Source organism: Oncorhynchus nerka, unplaced genomic scaffold (genome assembly GCF_034236695.1).
Source record: "Oncorhynchus nerka isolate Pitt River unplaced genomic scaffold, Oner_Uvic_2.0 unplaced_scaffold_1509, whole genome shotgun sequence".
NCBI classification, from domain to species: domain Eukaryota; kingdom Metazoa; phylum Chordata; class Actinopteri; order Salmoniformes; family Salmonidae; genus Oncorhynchus; species Oncorhynchus nerka.
The window spans coordinates 43,708-49,651 of NW_027039815.1; positions in this window are offsets into that span (position 1 = coordinate 43,708).

Below are 5,944 nucleotides of genomic sequence, written 5' to 3' on the forward strand. Positions count from 1 at the left end.
GTCTAGTAGATCCAGTAGATCCAGCTATATAACACTGTCTAGTAGATCCAGCTATATAACACTGTCTAGTAGATCCAGCTATATAACACTGTCTAGTAGATCCAGTAGATCCAGCTATATAACACTGTCTAGTAGATCCAGTAGATCCAGTTATATAACCCTGTCTAGTAGATTCAGTAGATCCAGCTATATAACACTGTCTAGTAGATCCAGCTATATAACACTGTCTAGTAGATCCAGTAGATCCAGCTATATAACACTGTCTAGTAGGTCCAGCTATATAACACTGTCTAGTAGATCCAGTAGATCCAGCTATATAACACTGTCTAGTAGATCCAGTAGATCCAGCTATATAACACTGTCTAGTAGATCCAGTAGATCCAGCTATATAACACTGTCTAGTAGATCCAGCTATATAACACTGTCTAGTAGATCCAGCTATATAACACTGTCTAGTAGATCCAGCTATATAACACTGTCTAGTAGATCCAGCTATATCACACTGTCTAGTAGATCCAGTAGATCCAGCTATATAACACTGTCTAGTAGATCCAGCTATATAACACTGTCTAGTAGATCCAGTAGATCCAGCTATGTAACACTGTCTTGTAGGTCAAGTAGATCCAGCTATATAACACTGTCTAGTAGATCCAGTAGATCCAGCTATATAACACTGTCTAGTAGATCCAGCTATATAACACTGTCTAGTAGATCCAGCTATATCACACTGTCTAGTAGATCCAGCTATATAACACTGTCTAGTAGATCCAGCTATATAACACTGTCTAGTAGATCCAGCTATATCACACTGTCTAGTAGATCCAGCTATATCACACTGTCTAGTAGATCCAGTAGATCCAGCTATATAACACTGTCTAGTAGATCCAGTAGATCCAGCTATATAACACTGTCTAGTAGATCCAGCTATATAACACTGTCTAGTAGATCCAGCTATATAACACTGTCTAGTAGATCCAGCTATATCACACTGTCTAGTAGATCCAGTAGATCCAGCTATATAACACTGTCTAGTAGATCCAGCTATATAACACTGTCTAGTAGATCCAGCTATATAACACTGTCTAGTAGATCCAGTAGATCCAGCTATGTAACACTGTCTTGTAGGTCAAGTAGATCCAGCTATATAACACTGTCTAGTAGATCCAGTAGATCCAGCTATATAACACTGTCTAGTAGATCCAGCTATATAACACTGTCTAGTAGATCCAGCTATATAACACTGTCTAGTAGATCCAGTAGATCCAGCTATATAACACTGTCTAGTAGATCCAGCTATATAACACTGTCTAGTAGATCCAGTAGATCCAGCTATATAACACTGTCTAGTAGATCCAGCTATATAACACTGTCTAGTAGATCCAGCTATATAACACTGTCTAGTAGATCCAGCTATATAACACTGTCTAGTAGATCCAGCTATATCACACTGTCTAGTAGATCCAGTAGATCCAGCTATATAACACTGTCTAGTAGATCCAGCTATATAACACTGTCTAGTAGATCCAGTAGATCCAGCTATGTAACACTGTCTTGTAGGTCAAGTAGATCCAGCTATATAACACTGTCTAGTAGATCCAGTAGATCCAGCTATATAACACTGTCTAGTAGATCCAGCTATATAACACTGTCTAGTAGATCCAGCTATATAACACTGTCTAGTAGATCCAGCTATATAACACTGTCTAGTAGATCCAGCTATATAACACTGTCTAGTAGATCCAGCTATATAACACTGTCTAGTAGATCCAGCTATATCACACTGTCTAGTAGATCCAGTAGATCCAGCTATATAACACTGTCTAGTAGATCCAGCTATATAACACTGTCTAGTAGATCCAGTAGATCCAGCTATATAACACTGTCTAGTAGATCCAGCTATATAACACTGTCTAGTAGATCCAGCTATGTAACACTGTCTTGTAGGTCAAGTAGATCCAGCTATATAACACTGTCTAGTAGATCCAGTAGATCCAGCTATATAACACTGTCTAGTAGATCCAGCTATATAACACTGTCTAGTAGATCCAGCTATATCCACTGTCTAGCAGTGTCCAGTAGATCCAGCTATATAACACTGTCTAGTAGATCCAGCTATATAACACTGTCTAGTAGATCCAGCTATATAACACTGTCTAGTAGATCCAGTGATCCATGTAACACTCTGTCTCAGTAGATCCAGCTATATAACACTGTCTAGTAGATCCAGTAGATCCAGTAGATCCAGCTATATAACACTGTCTAGTAGATCCAGCTATATAACACTGTCTAGTAGATCCAGCTATATAACACTGTCTAGTAGATCCAGCTATATCACACTGTCTAGTAGATCCAGCTATATCACACTGTCTAGTAGATCCAGCTATATCACACTGTCTACTAGATCCAGCTATATAATACTGTCTAGTAGATCCAGTAGATCCAGGTATATAACACTGTCTAGTAGATCCAGCTATATAATACTGTCTAGTAGATCCAGTAGATCCAGGTATATAACACTGTCTAGTAGATCCAGCTATATAATACTGTCTAGTAGATCCAGTAGATCCAGGTATATAACACTGTCTAGTAGATCCAGCTATATAACACTGTCTAGTAGATCCAGCTATATCACACTGTCTAGTACATCCAGCTATATAACACTGTCTAGTAGATCCAGTAGATCCAGCTATATAACACTGTCTAGTAGATCCAGCTATATCACACTGTCTAGTAGATCCAGCTATATCACTATCTGTCTAGTAGATCCAGCTATATAACACTGTCTAGTAGATCCAGTAGATCCAACTATATAACACTGTCTAGTAGATCAGTAGATCCTTCTTATAACACTGTCTAGTAGATCAAAAGCTATATAACACTGTCTAGTAGATCAGCTATAACACTATCTAGTAGATCCAGCTATATAACACTGTCTAGTAGATCAGTAGATCAGCTATGTAACACTGTCTTGTAGGTCAAGCAGATCAGCTATATAACACTGTCTAGTAGATCCAGTAGATCAACTATATAACACTGTCTAGTAGATCCAGCTATATAACACTGTCTAGTAGATGCTATATAACACTGTCCTAGTAGATCCAGCTATATCACACTGTCTAGTAGATCCAGCTATATAACACTGTCTAGTAGATCCAGCTATATCCACTGTCTAGTAGATCCAGCTATATCACACTGTCTAGTAGATCAGCTATATCACACTGTCTAGTAGATCAGCTATATCACACTGTCTAGTAGATCCAGATATATAACTGTCTAGTAGATCCACTACTGTCTAGTAGATCCAGTTATATATAACACTGTCACAGTAGATCCAGCTATATAATACTGTCTAGTAGATCAGTAGATCCAGGTATATAACACTGTCTAGTAGATCCAGCTATATAATACTGTCTAGTGATCCAGTAGTAGATCCTGTCTAGTAGATCCAGGTATATAAACACTGTCTAGTAGATCAGCTATATCACACTGTCTAGTACATAGTAGATAGATCCAGTAGATCCTTTAACACTGTCTAGTAGATCTAGTAGGTCAGCTATATAACCCTGTCTAGTAGATCCAGTAGATCCAGCTATATAACACTGTCTAGTAGGTCCAGCTATATAACACTGTCTAGTAGATCCAGTAGATCCAGCTATATAACTGTCTAGTAGATCCAGCTATATAACACTGTCTAGTAGATCAGCTATATCACACTGTCTAGTAGATCCAGTTATATAACCTGTCTAGTAGATCCAGTAGATCAGCTATATAACACTGTCTAGTAGATCCAGCTATATAACACCTGTCTAGTAGATCCAGCTATATAACACTGTCTAGTAGATCCAGTATATCCAGCTATATAACACTGTCTAGTAGGTCAGCTATATAACTGTCTAGTAGATCCAGTAGATCCAGCTATATAACACTGTCTAGTAGATCAGCTATATAACACTGTCTAGTAGATCCAGTAGATCCAGCTATATAACACTGTCTAGTAGATCAGCTATATAACACTATCTAGTAGATCCAGCTATATAACACTGTCTAGTAGATCAAGCTATATCATTGTCTAGTAGATCCAGTAGATCAGCTATGTAACACTGTCTAGTAGATCCGCTATATAACACTGTCTAGTAGATCAGCTATATAACACTGTCTAGTAGATCCAGTAGATCCAGCTATGTAACACTGTCTTGTAGGTCAAGTAGATCAGCTATATAACACTGTCTAGTAGATCCAGCTTTATATAACACTGTCTAGTAGATCCAGCTATATAACATCTAGTAGATCCAGCTATATCACACTGTCTAGTAGATCCAGATATATAACAGCTATATATACTGTCTAGTAGATCCAGCTATATAATACTGTCTAGTAGATCCAGTAGATCCAGGTATAACACTGTCTAGTAGATCCAGCTATATAATACTGTCTAGTAGATCCAGTAGATCCAGGTATAATATAACACTGTCCTAGTAGATCCAGCTATATAACACTGTCCTAGTGATCCAGCTATATCACACTGTCTAGTACATTAGCTATATAACACTGTCTAGTAGATCCAGTAGATCCAGCTATGTACTGTCTAGTAGATCCAGCTATATATTTACATTACATTACATTACATTACATTTAAGTCATTTAGCAGACGCTCTTATCCAGAGCGACTTACAAATTGGTGCGTTCACCTTATGACATCCAGTGGAAGAGCCACTTTACAATAGTGCATCTAAATCTTTTAAGGGGGGTGAGAAGGATTACTTTATCCTATCCTAGGTATTCCTTAAAGAGGTGGGGTTTCAGGTGTCTCCGGAAGGTGGTGATTGACTCCGCTGTCCTGGCGTCGTGAGGGAGTTTGTTCCACCATTGGGGGGCCAGTCTAGTAGATCCAGTAGATCCAGCTATATCACACTGTCTAGTAGATCCAGTAGATCCAGCTATGTAACACTGTCTTGTAGGTCAAGTAGATCCAGCTATATAACGCTTTCTCTTGCTGTTTTCTCTCTGTGTGTCTGTCTGGTCTGGTCTGGTCTTGTCTAGGTATGATGACCTGATGAGGAATCTGCCCCTGCCTGAGTATTGTGACCCTGAAGGGAACCTCAACCTGGCCTCTCATCTACCCAGCTTCTTCGTACGCCCAGACCTCGGACCACGCCTCTGCTGTGCTTATGGTACGAGCATTCATTTAACATTGACCAGAACTCAGGTCACTGTCAATGAACAGGCCTCAGGTCACTGTCAATGAACAGGCCTCAGGTCACTGTCAATGAACAGGCCTCAGGTCACTGTCAATGAACAGGCCTCAGGTCACTGTCAATGAACAGGCCTCAGGCTTCAGGTCACTGTCAATGAACAGGTCTCAGGTCACTGTCAATGAACAGGCCTCAGGTCACTGTCAATGAACAGGCCTCAGGTCTCAGGTCACTGTCAATGAACGGGCCTCAGGTCACTGTCAATGAACGGGCCTCAGGTCACTGTCAATGAATGGGCCTCAGGTCACTGTCAATGAACGGGCCTCAGGTCACTGTCAATGAACGGGCCTCAGGTCACTGTCAATGAACGGGCCTCAGGTCACTGTCAATGAACGGGCCTCAGGTCACTGTCAATGAACGGGCCTCAGGTCACTGTCAATGAACGGGCCTCAGGTCACTGTCAATGAACGGGCCTCAGGTCACTGTCAATGAACGGGCCTCAGGTCACTGTCAATGAACGGGTCTCAGGTCACTGTCAATGAACGGGCCTCAGGTCACTGTCAATGAACGGGCCTCAGGTCACTGTCAATGAACGGGCCTCAGGTCACTGTCAATGAACGGGCCTCAGGTCACTGTCAATGAACAGGCCTCAGGTCACTGTCAATGAACAGGCCTCATGTCTCAGGTCACTGTCAATGAACAGGCCTCAGGTCACTGTCAATGAACGGGCCTCAGGTCACTGTCAATGAACG